We start from the raw sequence: 26,161 nt of genomic DNA, 5'->3' as shown, positions 1-26,161 counted from the left end.
CGAGGGAGGACTCGAATCTCCGCCGGGACCAGCCGAACAGTTCAAGACTGCAGCGCCCAGACCGCTCGGCTAATCCCGCGCGACGAACTCAGCAGCAAGAGCCTCTATGTGATTACTCTGCTATTCACAATAAAGTGCATGGCAGAGTGTTCAATGAACCACCTTCAAGCTGTCTCTATACGGTTCCACTCCCGAACGGCGCGCGGGAGAAACGAGCACTTAAATTTTTCTGTGCGAGCCCCTATTTCTCTTATTTTATCGTGATCATTTCTCTCCATGTAGGTGGGCGCCAATAGAATGTTTTCGCAATCGGAGGAGAAAACTGGTGATTGAAAATTCATGTGAAGATCCCGCCAAAACGAAAAACATCTTTGTTTTAATGTCTGCCACTCCAATTCACGTATCATGTCTGTGGCACTATATCCCCTATTTCGCGATAATACAAAACGAGCCGTCCTTCTTTGTACTTTTTCGATGTCATCCTTCAGTTCCACCTGATGCGGATCTCACACCGCACAGCAATACTCCAGAACAGGGCGGACAAGCGTGGTGTAAGCAGTCTCTTTAGTAGACCTGTTGCACCTTCTAAGTGTTCTGCCAATGAATCGCAGTCTTTAGTTTGCTCTACCCACAATATTATCTATGTGATCGTTCCAGTTTAGGTTATTTGTAATTGTAATCCCTAACTATTTATTTGAATTTACAGCCTTCAGATTTGTGTGAGTTATCGCGTAATCGAAATTTAGCTGATTTCTTTTAGTACTCATGTGAATAACTTCACACTTTTCTTTATTCAGGGTCAATTGCCTCTTTTCGCACCATACAGATATCTTATATAAATCATTTTTCAAGTCGTTTTGATCATCTGATTACTTTACAAGACGGTAAATGACAGCATTATATGCAAACAATCTAAGACGGCTACTCAGATTGTCCCCTATGTCATTAATATAGATCAAGAACAACAGAGGGCCTATAACACTTCCTTGGGGAACGCCGGATATTACTTCTGTTTTACTCGATGACTTTCCGCCTGTTACTACGAACTATGACCTTTCTGACAGGAAATCACGAATCCAGTCGCACGACTGAGGCGATATTCCATAGTCTCGCAGTTTGGTTAGAAGATGCTTGTGAGGAGCGGTGTCACCCATCGGCTACGAAGGCTGGAATTTGCACACTAATACCGCAACTGGATGCCCACTGTGTGGCGAAAGGTGGCCTTTTCAGATGAATGACATTTTATACTCCGTCGGGCGTAGACGGCATGAAAGGTCTGAAAGCAAACGCCCGGCAACAATAGTCGGAACGGTCGAGGCTGGAGGGGGGAGCCTTCTGGCGTGGGTGATGTGGTTTTAGTGGCATACCCTGGGAATCTCGTCATTCTGGAAGGCACAACTGATCAACACAAGCGGTCCGCGCTGCAAAAGGTGGTTAATCAGGCTTTTGACGAGTGTTCTCGGTAATGTGACTGGACAGTGTAGGAACATATCATGTCTAAATTTGTAGATGATTTGGGTGTGTATAGGGTTACGAAATGGAATACACATATATAAGCAGAAGAAATGACTCAAACTTTGCGCCACAGCCAGGACTTGAACCCGTGTTTCCTGCATATCAACATACGTGCTAACCACCACACCACAGTGGTGTTGCAGCTAACAGAGCTGCACTGAATGCCCTAGTCCAGTGTCCTCCCTAGGACAAACTTCAATTCCCGCCTTCAGCCGACTTCCCCTTCTTAAATGGCCAGTACTACCAAGGCTCTCCAGTACTGGAATAGCACCCCAGGATTTACGTAACGGGGGAATCCTGCCTGTAACTCAACTGTAGGTGATCTATTGACCTGGTGGAATTTTTCCTGGAGACATATGAGTCTCAAGTTTATCTTCGATAAGGATAGAAGCTCAAGTAATCAATTAAAATTTGACCACGGCTGAGAACTGAACAACATTACGTACAATGCTGGGGCGACATTCCAATATCGGAGAGCCTCGCCAAACCGAAGATTTAAAAAGGAGAAAATCGGCTGAAGACATGTACTGGAGTTTGTGTTATGGGGCCACTGGACTAGAGTAGTCCGTGCGGCTATGGTAGCCACAATAACACGGTGGTGTGGCGGTCAGCACATCTCCCTAATAAGCGGGACACCTGTGCTCAGGTCCAGGCCGTGGCAAAGATTTCATTTCATTGCAGCAGCTTCAATGCTTATCAAAGCCAAAGTTGAGACTCATATGTCTCAAGAAAAATGTAACTCCATGAGATGAATACACAGACACCTCTGACAAGAACAAGAGCTTTAGCCTGGCGGGGCACTTACGGGTACGTCAGTCCACGGTGCTTATTTCTCTGCTATAGTTCATCGAAGGTAGTGGCTGGCGAGTGGCGGAGTGGTTAGTCGGCAGTCTACCATCAAATGTTTACAATGAGTGAAAGATCTGAAGAACGTGTCGAGCAGGGCAACAGTCGAACAATTTTCGTAACGAGGCAGAACAGGAATACACGGACAACACGTGGTCTTGCGTTATCTTGCTGAAAGAGACCTCGAAGATATGGCACATCCACCTGCCTTATTACGTCATAAATGTAACGTCTGTTGCCCAAGTACCTGCTATACGAACATTAGGTAATCATGACGCGTACTCAACGGAATCCCATACCACCACACAAGGTCCTGAGGCGATACGACGATGACCAATACAATATAGCAACGTTCGTCCTCCTCGGAGGCTTCACACACGAATAGGATGGTCGCCATGCGGACAGCCCACGTTGCTCCAGACCTCGTAGCACGTCCGTGTGGATACGTGTCTTGGTGCAAACAAGCCCATATCCGGGCTTAAAATGCGTGACGTGTTTATACGATCCTGCAAGGCCGAGCTAACAATGTATCAACCCCTCGGGCGCTAGTTGCGTGAGGCCTATGACATTTCCACGGCGTTGAATATAGTCCTCCTGCATCCATTGATTCCATATTCGTCGAAAGCCGGGGGACCCCGACCAATGCGAGCAGTAATGGTGCGGAACAATTAAACGCAGTCGCGATATATCACGTTCGAATTCGGACACGTGCCTCAGATGTTTCTGTATCTTATGCAAAGAATAACATGATCTTCTGAGAAACAAATAGCATTCAGATGCGATTCCTGATGAGAAACTCACTTTAGTAATCTTTCGTTGAAAACAGACTGTAGATGGCTTTACTCCTATCTACTTTAAGTGGTGGTGCTGAAATGCTATTCATTTGCATATTCAAGCAGTAGTACATTTCATGCCAGTTTGACATTTATTGCATGCCGCCTTCATGATGTTGCAATTTTAATGACCAGCGCCAGATACAGAAACTAGAACCACTGATCTTGCAAAATGCAGTTCGTTGTGAAATCCGTAGTGCAATCCATATTGATGCCATGCTTCTCGACTTCCAGAAAGCGTTTAAACGATATATTTATTGTAGCGGATGCCATTTTGTTTTCATTATGGTGAAGAATTTATTTTCGTCCTTTCTCCAATTATATTTCCTCAATCATAACACATAGTAGACACAACAGACAATTATAAAGAAGTGAAAAAAGTAAATTAATAATGAGAACTATAGCATTGGAAACAATAAATCTGAGATATACTGAAGATCAGTAGCTCCAGTCTAACAGGTCGGCCGGCCGGGGTGGTCGAGCTTTTCTAGGCGCTAAAGCCTGGAACCGCGCGACCGCTACGGTCGCAGGTTCGAATCCTGCCTCGGGCATGGATGTGTGTGATGTCCTTAGGTTAGTTAGGTTTAAGTAGTTCTAAGTTCTAGGGGACTGATGACCTCAGATGTTAAGTCCCATAGTGCTCAGAGCCATTTGAAACATTTGAATCTAAGTGTTCTGCCAACAAAGTGCAGTCTTTGTTTCGCCTTCCCCACGATATTATCTATGTGGTCTTTCCAATTTAAGTTGCTCGTAATTGTAATTCCTAGGTATATAGTCGAATTGACAGGTCTTAGATTTGTGCGATTTATCATATACCTAAAATTTATCGTATTTCTCTTAGTGCCCATGTGGATGACCTCGCACTTTTCTTTGTTTAGTGCCAATTGCCACTTTTCGCACCATAGAGAAATTCTCTCTAGATCATTTTGTAATTGGAATTGATCGTCTGATGATTTTACTAGACGGTAAATTACAGCGTCATCTGCAAACAATCTAAGGGGGCTGCTCAGATTATCACCTAGATCATTTATGTAAGTCAGGAACAGTAGAGTGCATTTGATACTACCTTGCGGAACGCCAGATATCACTTCTGTTCTACTCGATGATTTACCGTCTATCACTACGAACTGTGACCTCTCTGAGAGGAAATCACGAATCCAGTCACAGAACTGAGACGATACTCCATTTGCACGCAATTTGATTAATAGTCGCTTGTGAGGAACGGTATCAAAACCCTTCTGTAAATCTAGGAATAGGTAATCGATCTGAGATCCCTTGTCGACAGCATTCATTACTTCACGAGAATAAAGAGCTAGCTGTGTTGCACAAGAACGATATTTTCTGAATCCGTGTTGCACAGTAAGTTGAGCTGGGAAATAATTGTCAAGAAAAAATGCGATACGTTGCGCTGATTCCGAAATAATTACCACTGAAATTAGTCCATCGAGCATTTCAGTAGGTAGGAATAACGTGATAGTCATTCTATATACAGATGGTCAGAAACAGTCTGAAATGCTTGGAAGGGTGTTGCAGGGTAGGTTGCACAGAGAAATGACTGTCATGAAAAAGTTCGATACGTTGCGCTCTTTCCGAATTAATTATTGAAGTTAGCCAATCAGGCCGTTTTTGTTGTTGGGGTCCAACGTATCGCATTTTTTCTTGGCAATTATTTCCCAGCTCAACTTACTGTGCAGCATCATTACTAGCTTTTCACGCTGTTTCTGACCACTCTGTTTAACTAGTTTTGTTTGGTGGTTCCATTTCAAGTTGCTCCGGACACTTGTTGCTAGATATTTAAATGCCGTGAATTTTCTCAGTGATTCAACGTCAACATACTAATTGAACAGTCATTAGAATTTCTGCCTCTTTATACGCAGTACGTTTCATTTGCCTATGTTGAAAGTAGGCTGCTGGTCCCAGCACCAATTATCTGTAGTTCTTCCTGTGATTCGGTAGTCGTTTACGCACTTTGCAAGAAACAGTCAAGTGGAAAATTTGAATTTAACGCTTCGTCCATGGCTTGGTCATTAAAGACGTGGCATGTGCCCCGTCGAAACCTGGCATAATGTTTTCTGTCATTCGTAATTAACATTAGGCAAAAGCCACGTGCCAAACTTCACCTGTGGAAACATGAGCGTAGGCTAAAAAAGAATGAATGTTGTTGTCCCATCAAGCGTGATAAGCTTTGTGGTGGATGTACGGGTGTTTCACTACCTACGCAACGCTTACTGATAATAAATAGTGCTTCAAGACTGTGATAAATACGGAATCGAACACTGCGTTCTTTTAATTTCTTACAATTTCCTGCAAATACAAGCTAAGCTTCGTAAAGTATCTCCAGTCATGCAGTAACATTGGATTATCAGTCAGTTGCTTCCAAACAATAGCCAATATGACTTTGTGAAATAAAGGAGATAATCCGGTGTATTGGTTTACTAGTTGACGAAGGTCGTAAGAATGGCGTAAATAGATATCTGTAATAGTGCATTTCTTTTTTTAACAATTTTTAACGTGGATCGTGTATCTAGCAATAAAAGTTGGATTTGTTTTAGATATTTATAAAATCAGACAAAAATAATTAACTGGTTGTGATATCCTCCATGATTAGGCATCATATATTGCCACCGAAGACGGTATGAAACATACTGCGCCTTCACCAAGTTTGATTACTTGGCTCAAAAAATCGCACACAATGGACATGAATCGATAATAAAATCAGTATCACGAAAAAATGTTGGAATAAGAAGTGAGTCGAACTGAAATGCATAAAGCGTTTGCCGTAAATGCTTTCTATATATGCCGTCATTCAGAGAAGAAATACACAGGGTGTAACGGCTATAAGTGCAGATATTTTTATATACGTCGTACCTTAATATGCACACACACCAGTGCGTTGGTTGTTTCTCCTCTGCGTCTAACAGTCTTCCCACAAACACATCACAAACTTTTCGACCTGATGTTTTCTGCAGGTCCGTAACTGCACTACTAAGTGGACAACACCAGTCAGTATAGACTAACAGTTTTGCTTCCACACATCAACACCTGACCTGCTGCCAATGGTAAAATAAACATTAATGGCTTGCTCTTGGCACATGTTCTTGGAAGTACTAACCAACCTAAAAATATCTCCTAACAGCTATAATTATTAGTCTGAAACTGGCGTAAATACTGATATAATGCTGTTCAGCACACCGTACTCAATCACCAATAGAACTATCTGCACCAGTACCGATTACACCCCGTATAAATAAAGTTTAATGGGTAGTTCATTTTCGCATTCTATAATGCCCATGATCAGACTGCGTTGCGTGTATCATGGTTCAAATGGCTCTGAGCACTATTGGACTTAACATCTATGGTCATCAGTCCCCTAGAACTTAGAACTACTTAAACCTAACTAAGCTAAGGACAGCACACAACACCCAGCCATCACGAGGTAGAGAAAATCCCTGACCCCGCCGGGAATCGAACCCGGGAACCCGGGCGTGGGAAGCGAGAACGCTACCGCACGACCACGAGATGTGCGTGTATCATGTTTGTTCTCAAGAGTCCGAAACTGAGAATCACATGTTCTAAGCTCAATGTCCTGTGTAGGAAATTTTGTGGCACTCTTATCAACATCTGCAAATATATGCATACATTACTCTCTTCTTTGACTTTGTGTAGCAAATCTGTTCTCCTTCTAGACTCTTACTCATATCACAACAATTCTGAATTGTTGGTAGCCACATTTTCAGCTCAGCTTGACAGAGGTGTACAAATATTTCAGACTCTACCTAGCACGGCGAGCAACCTTGAACAGCAAAACCGAGAGTAGTTTCGTAGATGGATTCTGCAAAACATAAAAAAAAATTTTATGAAGAGATCACTACAATAGCTAGTCTACCATCGTGTCAATAGGTCAGAAACAAATTTCCTCTCACTAGTTTAACAATCTGAAGGCATTTATCACAATTTGTAGATACTAAAACTGAGCCTGCCTTTATGTACGAAGCTTTATTAATTTTTTATTATCTTTTAGAGCATACCGGGAGCTATAATTTTGCTTATAAAATTTTTGCAAAGCGAAATTCCATAGAAAAAAAGATCGAGCCAGCTTTCGACGTAGTAGGTTGGATTATTTTCTCATTATTTTCTCACAATCTTCACAACCACAGTTTGGGCACATGTGTCTATAATCTTTTCCTGTCGATGTACCATCCGTATATACTTGTTGTAATTATAATGTAATACGAACGAAATGTTTTCTTTATTGTGCCTGTGTTAGCCTGCAAAGAAATTCACGAAGTTCACATAGGAGGGAGTTTTCAAAAATGGCTTTTAGTACTATGGGACTTAACATCTGAGGTCATCAGTCCCCTAGAACTTAGAACTACTTAAACCTACCTAACCGAAGGACATCACACACATCCATGCCCGAGGCAGGATACGAACCTGCGACCGTAGCGGTCGCGCGGTTCCAGACTGAAGCGCCTAGAACCGCTCGGTTACCAACTGCCGGCGAGGGTGTTTCCCGTTGACCTAACTTGTACTGTCTATGTTCCATACGTAACCTTGTCTTTTTCGATGTAGCTGAAGGTTCACGCCACTGTCGTTACGTCTTGTGATCGCTTTTCAATGAAAGCCAGTAGGTTTTAATTTTAACCACAGCTCGATGTAAGCACTGCCGCTGTCGATATTTAACAATTTAATGTTGCTTCGTCATAATTACGCTCCTTAAAACTGAGCACTTTAAAACGCGTTTCAGAGTGACAAGCTTCCAATGTCACATACAAACCACAGCAAGGATCAAATTACATCAACGAATACAAGCACAAATCGGCTCATAAAATGTAGCAAACTATTTAGACTTCGCTGCCAGGGGAAATGAACGAAGACAGTCCGAAATGCCTGAAATTTAAGTATTGTTTATGAATCTATTTGTGCTTTTATTCGTTGAGATGTTTTTCGATTCTTGTGATGTGTGTCTAAAGACGGAATCTTATTCTTCCTAAACATGTTAGTTTTAATGTGATCAAATTTTTAAAGATATTAACGTTGCAAATGTGGCTGAGACGGATTATTAACTTACATGGTTCCCAGTTCTCATATAGGGTGTGTTATTCAGTTCCTGTTTCTGCATATACAGTACTTCTGTTACTTACTTGCGTGCTGTCAGTTGCAGTAAAAGGATGGTTCAAATGGCTCTGAGCACTATGTGACTTAACATCTGAGGTCATCAGTCCCCTAGAACTTAGAACTACTTAAACCTAACGAACTTAAGGACATCACACACAACCATGCCCGAGGCAGGATTCGAACCTGCCACCGTAGCGGTCACGCGGTTCCAGACTGAAGCGCCTAGAACCGCTCGGCCACTTCGGCCGGCGCAGTAAAAGGAAAAAAGAGTCTATTTTCATTATTAACCTTGAGAATCTGAGGGGCAGTACACTCGCCTAGTTGGGAAGAATTTTTTTCTTAGCGGACATTCGAACTGTATCTTAGTGATGGGTGTTTTGTGTTATGTGTATATGTATATAGTGCAGATTAATGCGACAAGTTCGTGTAGAGAGCAGTATTGTGCATGTGCTGTTGTTGACGAAGGGAGATGCTGAAATCGCTGTCGAAAGAAGCAACCGGTATGACTCTAACTTTCATCATCGGGTTCCAAGGCACCGCACTGTAGTCTGCTAAACCTGTTAGCCACCTGTCCTAAGGATACGTATTCGTTGAACACTTATGAATACATAATTTTATTTGGAGCGCACCCTGTTTGTAGCTACATGCACTGAACGAGGTGAGCCAATAGTAAAAAACTGGTATCGATTTCGGGAGGATGGCGTCCGGCATTCCAGATTTATGTTTCCTGTGGTTTTCCTAAATGGCTTGAGGATCACAGGATATTTCGCTTGAAAAGGAGATGACCGATTACTTTTCCTATCCTTTTCTAATCGGAGCTTGAGCTCCCTTTCCGTCTTCGACGCCACGTTATACCATAACATTACTTCCTTTCTTTTTCGCGTGTTTCGTCGTAGGTCATCATCAGAAATGGGGAAAAGGTTGTAGTAAGAACCATATCAGTATCACAGTATGTGATACTACAAGCGAATAGAGTACTATATCACACGATTGCCTTTGTGTCACAGATATGAGCACGCCTTGGATTCTTTCATCGCGTCAGATACAAGGAGATTTTAGAAAGTAAACTACACTTTTCGTTCCTCGCTAAGACTACTGCGCAACAAGAGTGGCGTACTGGAGTACATGCTTAAGAGTTTCCTGCATACATAACACACTGAAGAGCAAAAGAAACTGGCACACTTGCCTAATATCGAGTAGGGTCCCCGCGAACACGCAGAAGTGCCGCAACATGAGGTGGCATGGATTCGACTAACGTCTGAAGTAGTGCTGGAGGGAACTGACACCATGAATCCCGCAGGGCTGTCCATAAATCCGTAAGAGTACGAAGGAATGGAGATCTCTTCTGAACAGCAGGTCGCGAGGCATCCCAGATATGCTCAGTAATTTCATGTCTGAAGAGTTTGGTGGCCAGAGGAAGTGTTTAAACTCGGAAAAGTGTTCTTCGAGCCACTCTGTAGCAATTCTAGACGTGTGTGGTATCCCATTGTTCTGCTGAAATTGCCCAAGTCCGTCGGAATGCACAAGGGACATGAATGGATGCAAGTAATCAGTCAGGATGCTTACGTTCGTGTCACTTGTCAGAGTCGTATCTAGAGGTATCAGGGGTCCCATATCACTCCGACTGCACACGACTCAGACCGTTACAGAGCCTCCACCAGCTTGAACAGTCCCCTGCTGACATGCAGGGTCCATGGACTCATGAGGTTGTCTCCATACCTGTGCACGTCCATCTGATCGATACAATTTGGAACGAGAGTCGTCCGACTAGGCTACATGTTTCCAGTCATCAACAGTCCAGTGACGGTGTTGACGGGCCCAGGCGAGGCGTAAAGCTATGTGTCGTGCAGCCATCAAGGGTACACGAGAGGGCCTTCGGCTCCGAAATCCCATATCGATGCTGTTTCGTTGAATGGTTCGCTCAATGACACTTTTTGATGGCCCAGTATTGAAATATACAGCAATTTGCGGAAGGGTTGAACGATTCTGTTCAGTCGTCGTTGGTCCCGTTCTTGCAGGATATTTTTCCGGCCGCAGCGATGTCGGAGATTTGATGTTTTGCCGGATTCCTGATATTCACGGTACACCCGTGAAATGGTCATACAGGAGAATCCCCAATTCTTCGCTACGTCGGAGTAGCTGTGTCACACCGCTCGTGCGCCGACTAAAACACCACCTTCAAACTCACATAAATCTTGATAACTTACCATTGTAGCAGCAGTAACCGATCTAACGACTGCGCCAGACATTTGTTGTCTTGTATAGACACCTTATATACACCGCAGCGCCGCCTTTTGCCTGTTTACATATCTCTGTACTTGAATACGCATGCCTGTACCAGTTTCTTTGGCGATTAAGTGTATGCTGCGGTACGGATAACGTGTCAATGACAGTGTTGGAGTGAATCTGTGCTGCAACTGGAAACGTACACCAAAGATGATGTGCGTCGGATAGTACGATTATTGTGGGAAAAAAACGTATAAAGTGCACACTGATTCACTGAGAAATTGTCGCGGTATGTGGACCGAATTCAATGTCGCGTCTAGCCGCAGTGAAACGAAACGGTGCTACAGTCTGACCAAGGCCGTACAGAAGTATGTGATGCTGATCGTGGAGGAAGGCCACCGACCACGGACGACATGTGTAGGCAATTGAGGAACTGGTTCGCAGCTAACGCATTTTTTCCGATGATAAGGACGTTCACAAAACGGTTTTCGAGCAGCTCCGTGACCAAAGAGCGGGTTTCTATCGCAGAGGAGTTTAACGACTGGTAGAGCGTTTATAACGTAGTGTACAGAGATCACGTGGCTACATTGAAAAGTGTCAGGTGTCTGTGACACTTTGGAGTGTAGTGCAGTGTACAACAGAAGTTCCTTGGTCTGCCATAATAATTTGCCCTTGTATGTGTTCGGGAGCAGTAACATCGTCGTAAATATTTGCCACTCTCAGGCAGTTTCGCCACACCACATTTGCTTCTAACATGCTCCACGGTTCCCACTAGTGTGTCACATACACACAGTACGCAACACACCGTGACTTCGGAAGAGCACGTGCCTGTCAACTAGTATTTTTCGCAATGAATGCTGGAAAAATAGACCGTCGCCAATTTCTAAGCCGCAGTCAGCAACAGCAGACGAAGTGCCCTTCGAAAACACAACCGGCGTTCTGAAAGTGTCGCTTCGCTATGCCGCTGAGACGAGTGCTGCTCAGCATCAGAAAGCAATGCCGAGGAGGCGTCTTCTCCGTAAAAGGCGGGACCTGACACGGCAGAAGGACAAAGAAGGTGCAGCCGACGGCATGAAGAAATAATGCTTGTCTATTTGTCGTCGCGTGGATGTTGCAAGAATACTGATTGCACTTATTCTTCTCTATTTGCTCCCGTGCTCATATAACCGCTGAATGAGCTGCAGACGCTTGTCACAATAGTCGAAGTACCTGTATTCCGAAACACGAAGTCTTTGTGACTTGGTAACAGCGATCACCTGTGCGCTGCGCCTTAACGCTTGTTATTGTACTCGAGATATGTATTCCGCTCACGCTACGCGGCGCATTCGATTGCGTGACTGCCTCGAGGTTGCAACTTCGCAATTGTTACACATAGGTGGCCGTGATTTTAAGAAACTGAACACATAATGATGTGCTTCCGAGCGTTCAGGCGAGTGGTTGTCTACCTTTTATGCGTAATATTTCGAGATGGACCCAGTCGTCTTGTTCATATGCTACGAGCTGCTTTCCGGCAGTCGTTCTTCCCGACTGGAACAGGAAAGGGAGGTAATGACAGTGGCACGTAAAGTGCTCTCCACCACACACCGTTGGGTGGCTTGCGGAGCATAAATGTAGATGTAGATGTAATATGTACTCGCTACCTGGACCCTTGTCCGCAGCTCCTCATCTAGTGGCTAACGTTACTGCCTCTGCATCATGGGGTTCCGGGTTCTATACCCAGTCTGGTTGTGGACTTTCTCTGCCCGGGGACTGGGCGTTTGTCTTGTCTTCATCATTTCACCATCATCATCATTCATGACAGTGGCTACATTGGACTGCGTAAAAAAACTTGGACTGTGTAAAAATTGGGACTTTGTACGGGCACTGATGACCGCGCAGTTGAGCGCCCCACAAACCAAACATCGCTAGCTGGACCCTTAAGTTAAGAGTTCAGGCAGCAAATGCACAACTCGCAGCGCCTCATGAAGACCACTCTCGAAAAATTAGACATAAGGTGGAAGCGACAACTCGATTCGACATCCAAAAGTACCCCATTAATCAGTCACGCCGTAAAAATCTAAAGGATCATATTGGACACACACTGACCAGAAACAGAAGGAGAAATATTAATAAAAATGATTAGGGTCCCACATCCCATCTATAACGAGTTCATCAGAGAAATATCACAAATTCAGAGGGGAAAGAACATTGGCGCTGTCTTTTCCAAAGGAACGATCCCGCTGTTTGCCCTAAGAGAGCGATTGTCAACCTGTGGGCGGTGACCCCCTAAGGGAGCGTGGTAACACTAAATAGGGGGGGGGCGTATTGAAAACAAAAAATATGAATTCAAAAGTTGATTAACTTACTGAAAGAAAAACAAATAAAAATACATTCTGACATTACAAAAAATTAAATGAAAATATTTCCACTGATACAATGTACTTACTCTAATACGCAAATTTTAAGGACGGAAGTCACTTTTGTATGGTGCGTTACTGCCAAGTAAGTAGCTTGATGATACTTTGACCACAAAAAAATGGTTCAAATGGCTCTGAGCACTATGGGACTTAACACCTGAGGTCATCAGTTCCCTAGAACTTAGAACAACTTAAACCTAACTAACCTAAGGACATCACACACATCCATGCCCGAGGCAGGATTCGAACCTGCGACCGTAGCGGTCGTGCGGTTCCAGACTGAAGCGCCTAGAACCGCTCGGTCACAGCGGCCGGCACTTTGACCACACATAGAAAGAAATGCTACACTATAGAACAGAAGATAACTGAAAGATACACGCAATGAGAAGAGCAGAAATGACACGTTTATTCAAAGACAGTAACTACAATGAAGTCACTGCGATATATTATGGTCCCCTGGACATCACAGAAGGCGGGCCATTGTTCTTAACAGGGTGTGTGATCACCATGGACGACAATGTGTGCTCAGCAAAGTGCTACCATGCTGGGCACAGAGTTTGTAAGGAAGTCCATTCCTCCAGCAGTACGGTTGACAACTGCTGGGAGGTGGTTGGTGCATGCGGACGCCCTGAAACACATCTCCCCGACGCTCCCACACTTGCTCGATAGGAGTAAACTCGGGGTAACTGCTAGGCCAGTCCATTCGCTGACTATCCTCTCTTTCCAAGAGCTTCTCCACCTGCGCAGTTCGATGCAGTCGCGCGTTGTCAGCCATAAAAATGAAGGCGGGGCCGAACGCATCCCTGAAAAGACGCAAATGCGGAAGGAGCACAGTGTCACAATAACACTGGCCGGTGAATATACCGTATTCGAAGATTTGAAAATCAGTACGCCCGTGTAACATTATGCTCCATACACCATAACATCTGGACCATCAAAACGATCATCTTCGGCAGTGTTCCGTGCTGCAATACATGTACCCACCTCTCGCCGTATGAGGGTAGGTGCAATATTGCAGCTGATCGGTATTGTCAGCACTAGATGACGAACAGGAAAAAATCTTCCCTTGCACGTTCTGGCACCGCACAACGGCCGTACTACTTTGCCCTCTGCACCCCACACTCCTCCAAAGTAATGCATTAACTTTTTGTGTGCTACCTGTAAGACAGAGAGCAATAGATGGCCACTGATTTTGGTTTTGTCAGTGTAGCGAATCGGTGACCCGGAATAGCAGTTACTTTACTTATTCTTGGTAATTTTTAAGGTTCGTAACATTAGCGTCATAACATATTATTGTATACACAGGATGAACACTAATAAAACCGACAAACTGCAGGGATGGGTTCCTGACTAGAAATGAGGGGAAAAAGGTGCTATGAAAATGCGTCGGGAAATGCATCGTTGCTGATGGCGCTGACGAATGACAGCTGCTCCCATGTGCCGTGGGTTTCATGTGTGTTGCAGGCTGTGTGACTGACGCAGCGTATTGCAAGCAGCAGAATGTAATGGTACTCGGCAACAAGCCGAGATGTTTGTGTACGGCCGAGAAGATGGAAACAGTCGAGAGGCAGCACGGCCATTCTAAAACAAGTACCCTCACAAGACCAACCACACTGCACAACATTTCAAGCCCTTTTTGGACGTTTGTTTGATCGTGGGTTCTTTCAAACAGATGAACGTGCAGGGAGATGGCGGACTGTGCGTACACCAGACTTGGAGGACCAGGTTCCACAGGCTAATCAGGCGAACCCTAGTACAAGCTCAAGGCAAGCGGCCTGCCAACATGGTGTAAGCCAAACTACGATTATTTGTATCCTGCTTGACAGCCACTACTGTCCCTACCACCTGAAATCCCACGGAGCTGCTTTGAACATTTGATGCGACGTGGATGCAATGCAGTTCTCTACTGTGTCCGGGGCGATTTGTTGACGTTGCACGAACACTGTCCATTTCCGAACACATGTTCATAGGATCTTTTTTCCTCCATTTCTAGTCAGGAATCCACCCTGCAGTTTGTCAGTTTTATTAATGTTCACCGTGTACATTGTTATCGCGTGAGGAACAGTGGGAGGGAAGCGGCAATGAAAATTATGATTGAAAACTGGGTCACGAGTACTGAAATGTCGGAAAACTCTGCCTTAACCGATTCATAAAAACCCTAAATGTAGATACCCGAACAGGTGTCTGAATCACCCTCCACTAGAACACAAGCCCAGTATCTCAACCAGTGCGCCGCCTCAACTCAGTAACTGCCAAAACACAGCCCTTTCACAACCCGTATTAGTCAAATACAGGCTCTAATTTCGGGTCGAGAGAGATCGTACTCGATTTGGATCTCGGGTACGGTATTCCACAGTGAGCAATCGTAAGTTTCATACTCACTTTCTTAGATGTCCAGGAAGGACGTCCCAACAACAGCGAGGTCCTTAAGGGCAGGGCCCAAGCCCGAATTAGGGAAAGGAAGGAACCATCCCGTAAGCGACCTAGGAAAAACACAAAGAGCTAAATATGGATGGTCAGGCGGGGTTCTGAACCGTCGTAGTCCCGGATGTGAATCCAGTGTGCTATCCACTACGCCACCTCGCTCGGTTAGATCTACAACTTGAATAAAAGCAATCTGATAATAAAGTCAGAGCGGGACAGGGGACTTCCAATCAAGTGAAATCTTCCCAGTAATCACAGACAGAAAATGCACAGTGTGCAGGTACGATAATAAAACGTTAGCCATTCGGCGACGAGTGTGAAGAACTTTGTTCGGTAAGCGAAAGTGTTTGTGCAGTTTTGTTCGTTTAAGCTGCTGCTTTCATTTCACCAGTTTCGAGCTTTTTCTGCAAAAGCGTAATTTAGCAAAGTAAGAGGGTTTAAGAGCTATTTTGTGATTTTTTCGCCATTATTTTAATTCGCACGTACTAGTCTGCTGTCCTTGCTAGAGTAAACGTTCACTCATGCTGTCTGTATAATAACAAAAATTAAAAGATGTAGCCTTTAGATTTCATTATTAATGACAGTGGACCTTAAAATAACATATGTAGAATATATTACTACAGTGCTATTTTTGTAATGCGGCTTATTACCTTAACAAACTGATAGTATTACGGTACTTATAATGCAACTGATTTAAGAGCCAAGCAAACACCAAAGAAAATTCGCATCTAACTTTTTTAATTTATGAGGGGCAGTCAAATAAAAACAGAACACCCGCCACTACGGGACCATGGAATGGCTCGATTCAAAAGTAATCACCACTGGCGTTAAGACATCCCACTGGATGATGAAACTATCAATTCCTGTTCCGTAGAATACGGTCGCTCACTGACGGCTTCACAACCGCATTCACCCTTGAACCTCCTTGTCTGACTGAAACTGCCGTCCACGCATGTCTTTCTTCAGGTCGCCACCATTTCGAGCCCGAAAGCCACCGATGGTTACATCCCACATCTTCCCCGCCTAAGAAATCCAAAGCTGTTCACACAAGTTTCTGTAAGATCATGATGACCTTCCTCTTCGACTGCAGGGGTCCTGTGCTCGTGGAGTTTCTCGAGAGTAGAACCACCATCAATGTGCGGCGCTATTAAGACTTTTTGCAGCAACTAGGGCGCGTCAAAATCAAAACGACCAGTAATGCTGTCGCATACAATCATCCCGTTGCACGATAGCACGATAACGTCCGACCCCACATAGCCAATCGGACGAAGGCTACGCTTCAGCGATTTTAGTTGAGAAACACTGCCGGCCGTTGTGGCCGAGCGGTTCTAGGCGCTTCAGTCTGGAACCGCGCGACCGCTACGGTCGCAGGTTCGAATCCTGCCTCGGGCATGGATGTGTGTGATGTCCTTAGGTTAGTTAGGTTTAAGTAGTTCTAAGTTCTAGGGGACTGATGACCTCAGATGTTAAGAAACATAGTGCGCAGTGCCATTCGAACCATTTGGGAAATACTGCAACATCGTCCGTACAGCGCGGATCTTTCGCCGTGTGATTTTCACAACTTTAGCGAGCTGAAGAAAGCCATGCATGGACGTCGGTTTCAGTAGATTCAAATGGTTCAAATGGCTCTGAGCACTATGGGACTCAACTGCTGTGGTCATCAGTCCCCTAGAACTTAGAACTACTTAAACCTAACTAACCTAAGGACGTCACACACACCCATGCCCGAGGCAGGATTCGAAACTGCGACCGTAGCAGCAGCGCGGCTCCGGACTGGAGCGCCTAGAACCGCACGACCACCGTAGCCGGCATTTCAGTAGAACGAGGAAGTGCAAGAGTGGGTGCGATTGTGGGTCCGTCAGCTACCGACAGTGTTCTACAAAAGAGGAACTGCATGTCTCGTCCCCCAGTGGGCTAAATGTCTTAACGCTTGTGGTGATTACTCTTGAATGGAACCACTGCATGATCCCGCTGTGGTGAGAGTTGGGTTTTTATTTGACTGTCCCCTTACACTTATCGTATGACATATATGAAGAGCTTTTGAATGACAAGAATAGCTACAAATATTACAAACGTTATTAAAGTAATACATATCAACTCTTTAACACAGCTCTGCAGCGTAATATAACAAAAACGGCAACAATTATGTCAAAGTCTGTTATACAGTTTATCACGCCATGTGTCAGTGTCAGGCAATCTTAGAAAGGACCCTTCTAGGCGCATACAGGACACGTCGATATAACATTAGCATCTGTTTTTCGTTCAGCACTACAGTTACAAGGTGGTAATGAATATTTCCGCTATTTAGGTAGATTGCCTGCATATCTTCCATGGCCCGTTTGGATGCGATCTATGATAGTTCAAACCACTTGAGGCTGGTCAAATAAAAGCGATTTCTCTTGGAAGCGGGGAAGTTTTTGGCATTGTGGAGGACAGCTTTGTTGCCAGTAGTTTGCATTCAGCGATGACTTTTAATTCATATTCAGGAAGAATCCTAGTTGTGATGTCTTGATCTCAATCTTTTTCGTTCGACAGCGAATACATCATTCAATAGTGGAAGGTAAGGGTTATCAATAATCTTTCAATATTTACGTAGAAGCGCACAGTTCCGTCTAATACCAGGAAGTGGTGTGTGACGCAAAATAGGTAACCCGTATGTAGAAGGACAACTAACGTCGTGCATCACCCCGTTAAGTAGTACATCCATTTTTTTCGCATACGGATTATTAAGCCAGACAGACCCACTGTGCTCCACTGTTCAGTACACCAGTCTCAAAATAGATGTCGAGGGCTTTGTGCGCCAATCTATTGGACATATAAAAACAAGCAACTTCTCTTTCTTTTTCGATTTAGGATGTAACTACCATTTACAGAAGAATTCGCAATCCCACCAAAAATTAAGTACTCAAAAATCATAGCAATATTCAAACCTGACGAGTCATCAGACCAGCAAAAGAACTATCGCCCAACTGCGCTATTGAGCGCAAGCTCTTTGAAGGAATTCTATACAGCTGGATTCGTACAGTGATTTTTCAGAACCTTCGTGTTGAGCAAGCTGGAATCCGACCAGGACGGAACTGGTTGATTGGTTGGTTTGTTTGAGGAAAGAGACCAAACAGCGAGGTCATCGGTCTCATCGGTTCAGGGAAGGAAGGGGAAGGAAGTCGGCTGTGCCCTGTCAAAGGAACCATCCCGGCATTTGCCTGCAGCGATTTAGGGAAATCACGGAAAACCTAAATCAAGATGGCCGGACGTGGGATTGAAACGTCGTCCTCCCGAATGCGAGTCCAGTGTGCTAACCACTGCGCCACCTCGCTCGGTCGGAACTGTGCTGTGGGATCTTATCACTTACTAAATTCACTGAAGGAGAATATCAAATTAAGAAGAAAACATGAGACGTTTTTCTGATCTAAGTGCATCATATGATACCGATTGGAGGCATAGGTTGTATTATAAATTGATTCCACCAAGATGGACAACAAAATCAGTGGTCAACCCTTGGCTGGAAGGATATTTGCTGTAAGAATAGGAAAAGCTATCCAATACTACTGAGTAATGGCTTACCATAGACATTTGTCCTCGTTCCTTTCTTGTTTAATTGATACGTATCTGATACTCCTCCTACACAATCCAGAAATACCTTAATTAAATGTTTCCCTGAGACATTCAAGTCTCTTCATTATCTACGATTATGATCGAAGCAGAAGAAATGAATTAAAATTTGTGCTGCGGCCGGAACTCGATGCCCGGGCTTCTCGCTTGCTAGGCAGAAATGCTAACCATTACACCACCACAGCACGATGGCTAACATTGCTGCACGGACTACCCATGGGGAAGTACTCAACTTGGTGTTCTAAACCACACAGTAAAAAAAAATGTCTAATTGTACGCTCGTATTGTGTAAAAAAAATTTAAAAGAAAAAACCTTACAAACAATAAAAACAAAAAAACAACAAAAGTGTCTTCTTTCTCATTTACATTCTGTATGATTTATTATAATTTCGAGTTTCATATCTTCAAAGTGTATAAACTCGAGGAGACGAAATTTGTGTCTGATACAATTCCCAGGGGTGCCTCGTATTAGCACCTACATCGAATTCCCATACATGTTTACCCCAATTGTGAAGCACTGCCATGTTTGCTAGTAGGTGATATAGTGGCAGTTACTTAAGTACTGTTACTTAATTTCGTATCTTTTAATGACTAAACGAGAGATCCAAAGCCTTAAATGTGGAAAGACCACGCAGACATTCACTAATAATATGATGACAAGTGGCTGCTCTCTCAGATAATTGTTGGCCATTGGAAGCAACACGTCCACAGAAAATTCACTACACTTTATCTCGTATCGGGTAAAAAGCCATCACCGGATATGTTCTGAAATTAATAACTTCTGTCGAACGTAAAATACAAGGCGCACGTGTCACTACTTCGCATTATATCTTTTAGAGGTGCCCCATGACAGTCGCAATCAGAGATAGTATCAGAGGAAAGATACGCTAATAACGCTAATTAGTGAAACAAATTTATACATTCAAACTGTGTGACTGTCAGTTGTGCCCTGATTGATATAGCTCGGAGATAGCCTTCAGATATGGTTCAGGGGCAGTCTGAGCGTGCGGGAACAATTACGAGCAAATTAAACCAAAGCGTTACCACCTACTCGCTTTTCAGCAGCTCAGAATATCCACTCAACATCCTTTTTTTGGGATGTAACAAACAATAAAGTTCACTAAATTCAAATTGTCTGATTTCTGAGTTAGTCATTAGTACTCAGATTCTTTTTTTTTTTTTTTTTTTTTTTTATACAAAAGTACGGTATCACTTGCGTGCAGCGTAGTGCACTGTGGTGAAGAAAAGCGAAAGAATCACGTTCTGGGCAGTTACTTACAAGTATATCAAGGAGGAATTTTACGAGACCTTTGGGAAAATTATGTTTCTTGTAGGCCTTGCAGAATTACACTACCGGAAAAAAATGTACACCCTTTTAGAGGTTTCCAATTCACTCAAGATGTATCGTTGCAACAGTGCATGTAGAATGCACGAAACGATTATATTTACAGTTGACTAGCACAAGCGATTCTGATGTACCAGTTATCGACCCACGCTGAAACCCCACTTTAGTAGGTGGTGTAGCCTCCACAGGCGCCAACGGAGGCGCTGTCTCTGGCATCCAGTGGATCGTAGGGCTGGTAAGTACTGTCCTGTGCACGTATACCACACCTGCAAGAGTTGTTGGTTGACGAGTCGCACGAGTCACTTCTCGTCCCATCATATACCAATCTTGCTAGACGGGAGGTAAGTCGGGAGATCGTACTAGGCAGGGAAGTTGCTGCACATTTTGCAGAGCACGTTGAGGCTTGCGGGCAGAGTGTGAGCGAGCATTATCCTGTTGCATCTTCTTCCTGTTGCAATAACGGCAATAAGCTAACAACAACCTAAACGCTCCGAGCCAGACGGAGTGGCCGCGCGGCTCTAGGCGCTGCAGTTCAAATGGTTCAAATGGCTCTGAGCACTATGGGACTCAACTGCTGAGGTCATTAGTCCCCTAGAACTTAGAACTAGTTAAACCTAACTAACCTAAGGACAACACAAACATCCATGCCCGAGGCAGGATTCGAACCTGCGACCGTAGCGGTCTTGCGGTTCCAGACTGCAGCGCCTTTAACCGCACGGCCACTTCGGCCGGCCAGGCGCTGCAGTCTGGAACCGCGAGATCGCTACGGTCGCAGGATCGAATCCTGCCTCGGGCATGGATGTGTGTGATGTCCTTCCTTAGGTTAGTTAGGTTTAAGTAGTTCTAAGTTCTAGGGGACTGATGACTTCAGAAGTTGAGAGTTGAGTCCCATAGTGCTCAGAGCCATTTGAACCTCTCTCTCTCTCTTTTTTTTTTTTTTTTTTTTTTTTTTTGCACGCTCCGAGCGCTGGTTAGAGTGGCCTCCAGAAACACCAAAGGTGATGGGAGCTGTAACTTATCGCATTCCAAACCATAAGGCCTCGGGTGGGGCCAGTGCGTCTTGGGTGAATTCACTGTGCTAGATAGCGCTCACCAGGTCTACGTCGTACGCGCAAACGACCATCACTTGCATGCAGGCAGAATCTGCTTTCGTCGCTGAATACCACGGCGCAACATTCCATCTGCCAAGTGATGGCACCAATAGAGTCATACACATCGATATTGTGGCGTGAGAGGAAGACGGCTAGATGAGTGTGTGCCTCTAGTCCCACTCCTAATACCCGGTCCGTAACAGTTCGTGTTAACGCGTATGGGCTCACAAGCCCTCTTATTTATGTTGTGGTAGCTGTACGATCTGCCATTGCTGCCCTTACAATAGGAAGATCCTGGCTAGCGTCCGTGGTGCATGGACGTCCAGAACCTCGTCTTCACGTGACCAGTGACACCAGCATCGTTGCACAACTGACGCACGACGTCTGACTTGGGTGGCAATTCTCCGAAAGGAACATCCTGTCACTCCCACCCTTTTCGCACTCGCTCAGTTGATTGTAGGAAGGAGTGATGTGTCTCCGTGGCGTGGTTGCTTGCTTGCTTCAGACGTTTGCACCACACTGACCCTTCTGGCTGTGAGCATTCCCTATTAAAGGATGGATACAGATGGCGCTCTGGTAGCTATGCCAATACGCTATCTGCCGGCGGACGATGTTGAAATCATTATTAGTACATCTACTATCCCCCATGTGGCACATTCCGTCATCGGATCAGAACCGAAGTCGTCTTCCAGGGTGTAATAAGTTTTTTTTTTCCGGCAATGTATTTTGCGGCAGTGGGTCATTCATTCTCTGAACTGAGTGAAATGTGTAGCCTTGCCACAGACCCGATCCCTACCAAAGCGCCGACTGAAAGTCCGAACGACTGTAAAGTTCGAGGCTTTAGTTCGTTTTATGTGGGCGGGAATTTTTACACCTGAGGCATTCGCCGAAGAGTTCTTCAAGTGTAAGAGGAAGACATTACGATTAGGGATAGTAGCAAAGAGTAGTGATTAACATTGAAGAGTAGTCGGACAGATATTCGTGATTCTAAGAGATATGCACAAGTTGGGCTAAAGTAAAGAATTACGAATAGCCACTATTTATTGAGGCTGAAAAAAGGCATAAACACGTGGAGGAAGAAAGATAAAACACACCCACGGAAAGTTGTATATCATGAAGCACTGGTCCGAATTTATCAAACTTTGAGGAGATGTTTAACATCGTATACCGAGGATTAAGTGATTAAACTTTAATTCTGTTTGGGACTTATGTCCAATGTCAATATCAGTGTGAGGTGCGGGCCATGTGCACGAATCCACAATTGTATTCGTTCAGGGAACCAAACAACCTCTGAATGTTATCTTGAGGGATTTCTGGCGATGGCTCAAAGAGATGCTCTGTCATCTCATGAAGGTTACTGACCGGAAATAGAAATGAAAGTATACGTCCTCTGATTGCATTCCAGGCGTGCTTCGTGGGTGAAAAATCGGTATCGGGGAAGGTCACTCAAGGATCTGTACATTCCACAAGGCTTTTGTCATGTGAAATGCAGTGTAGGGGTTTTCAAATATCCCGCTGGAATATACCGTTTGATACCCTACTGATGAAGAGTATGACAATATCGTTTACGATACTTTGCACATACTCTACGTCTACAGCTACATCTATACTCCGCAAGCCACCTTATGGTGTGTGGCGGACGGTATGTTGTGTATCTGTGTTTCCCCTTTTCCTGTTCCAGTCTCGTATGGTTCACAGGAAGAATGACTGCCGGTAAGCCACCGTATAGGCTCGAATCTCTCTGGTTTCATCTTAATGGTCTTTTCGCGAGATATACGCAGGAGGAAGCAATGTATTGGTTGACTGTTCTAAACATTTAAGCCCTTCGTGATGCAGAATGTCTCTCTTGCAGTGTCTTCCACTCCGTGACGCTTTCGCACTATCTAAATGAACCTGTAACGAAAGGTGGTCCTCTTTTTGGAATCGTCTCCATTTACTCTATCAGTACAAACTGTTACCTATTCCAGAGCGATATTCAAGTATTTGTCGAAAAGGTGTTTTTGGAAGCTATTTCTTTTGTTGGTGGATTACATATCCTGAGAAATATCCCAATGAAGCTCAGTCCGGTGTCTGCCTTACTCGCGATAAATTTTATGTCATCGTTTCACTTCAGCTTGTTCCGTACGCTTACTTCCAGGTATTTTATGGAAGTAACTGCTTTCAGTGATTGTTCTGCAATTATGTAATCATACAATATGGAGCCTCTCTCTGTCAGTAGTTACATTAGTTTATGTCGAGGATCAATTACCACTCCCTGCACCAAGCGTCGATACTCTACAGGTCTTCCTGCATTTCGCTACAATTTGCTAACGTCGCAACTTCTCTGTTTATAAGAGCATCATCCGCGAAATGCCTGGTGGAACTCCCTACTTTATCTACTAGGTCATTTACACACATTGGAAAAGTGATGGTCCTATAACACTCCCTGAGGCACGCCCAAAGTTGCTTCCATGTCTGAAGACATCTCTCCGTTCAGAATGACGTGCTGTGTTCTGTTTGGTAGAAACTGTCGACTCTTTTGTCTCCCTTCAATAACTAGATCAGTTCTCTTGTCATATCCATTTCCGTAGCATCATTTCAGGAGTTGGAGGGATAACGTTCTTGAGAACAGCTGCTTTCTGTAACCTACCACCAAGTCGTCAGCTATTTGAGCGCTACAAACAGAAGCGAGAGTCAGCGCAGAACACCACAGAGTAGCACTCAGCGCACCAGTTTACTCTTGCTGTACGCGTCTTGCAAGTCTGTGGTGCCTGTGGTCTGGAGCCACGGGTAAACAACGCATCATAACTTAAGACGTGAAGTGAGCCTTCAGTAATCTGTTCCCGACCGTTCGTGGTGAGATTCCAGCTGTAACCGCTGTCCGGATTTGTCATCTGTCTATTCTAATAGTTTTACTGCAGTCTATTGTCTTGTAACTGTTACCGCGTCCGTTCAAATTTTGGACATCTTCAGATCTGTTTAAACATATAAATAAGCTCGATCTTACGTAAACGTCCCCTTTGAAAAATTATACAGGACTGTGCTTAAACTGACACACAATATTTTTAGCGCAACTCAATCCGACTTTCAAAAATCCCTACAAAAGAATAGCTCTGACTAACATTAACCTATACCTTTCACAAATCACTTACCTCACCAAAAATCTTCGTTACTCGAACTACTGCAAAACAGCGAGCGCCACTACTGGCAGCTAAATAAAAGATTCAAACTACGGAAGACACTAACTACTGATAGGCATAGTTAGCAAATGAAAGATTTTAATAGAGAACAAACAATGTATTTACCTTAATAGTCATCAAAAGACATCATATATATAGTAGTTCATGCACAAATTTCAAATCTCCGCCATTTCTCTCCCCACATCCACCACTGCTGGCGGCTCACCTCCAACTGCGCAACGCTACGCGCTGTTCACATCCAGCTGCCGCTGCCAAACACTACAATGGCAGACAACAATGCAAACTAGCCACAGACTGCACACAGCGCAGCCAGTGATTTTCATACAGAGCGCTACGTAACGTTGCCAATAAAAAAACATAAACAGCCTACTTACATACGTAATTAATATAAAACACACATATGATACACATAAAATTGTATACAATAACGGAAATGTGACACGATGATCTTGAAGTTAATTAGAAAAAGTTTTCAATAGCTATCTACGAAAACAAAGGAGAATTATTTGTGTTCATTATAACTTATTTAAAGTTGATGACGGGGAAGTGTGTTCCCACAACCGTCCACAGTTTGAAGTGTGAGTGTATTACAGTGTACACAAATATTCATAAACTGATTTTATTTTATGTTATTGTGAAACGTTCGTGTAATGTTAAAGTTTTTTAAATAATAGTTTGGAAAAAATCGGTAGCATTTTTGATTAATAATCAAAACCTCCTGGGTCCCGGGTTCGAGTCCAGCCTCTGCTTGAATTTAGTAATGGTGACCGAAGTCACCCTCGTTCCGCTAACGGCCTTGTCAAAGATGGCGGAGGAGAGAACAGGGAGTTGGGGCACATTCTTCCCACTGGGATGGGACACTGTCCTTACAACGCGGAAGGATCAACAATACGAGGATGCAGAAGGCAATGGAAACCACTGAGTTAAAGACACACAATGTATATCCACAGGACATGTGGCCTGTAAATGGAAAAGTGTCCTGATGATTTTTTCAATTGTCAAAAAATTCCGGATTGATCCTCCATTTGGATCTCTGGGGGCGGTAAACACGAGAAGCAGATTGAATAACCAACGAAAATGTAGCATTTTACGTGTCGGAACGTAGAATGTCAGAATTGTGAATGTCGCTGGGAAACTAGAAAATCTGAATGAGGAAATGCAAAGGCTCAGCCTAGACATAGCGAGGTTGGTGAAGTCAAGTGGAAAGAGGATTAGTATTTCCGAGCAGACGAATATTCGGTAATAACAGCAGCAAAAGAAAATGGTATAAGGGGCGTAGCGTTCGTCAGGAATAGGAAAACAGGGAAGAGAGTAGATTGCTACGAACAGTTCAGTGATAAGATTATTCCCATCCCAGTCAACAGCAAACTAAGGCTAACAACAATAGTTCAGGTACATATGCCTACGTCATAAGCAGAAGGTGAAGAGACAACGAAAGTGTATTAGAATACTGAACGAGTAGTTCAGTATGCAAAGGGAGATGATAATCTAATAATTTAGTAATGTGGAAGAGTAGGCTAAAGCTTAAGAAAATTGTCCAAAAGAATGAATGTGGAAAGAGATGAGGCACTGAAGT

Source organism: Schistocerca cancellata, chromosome 2 (assembly GCF_023864275.1).
Source record: "Schistocerca cancellata isolate TAMUIC-IGC-003103 chromosome 2, iqSchCanc2.1, whole genome shotgun sequence".
NCBI lineage: Eukaryota > Metazoa > Arthropoda > Insecta > Orthoptera > Acrididae > Schistocerca > Schistocerca cancellata.
The sequence above is the reverse complement of the archived record's forward strand: the minus strand, read 5'-3'. Positions refer to the sequence as shown.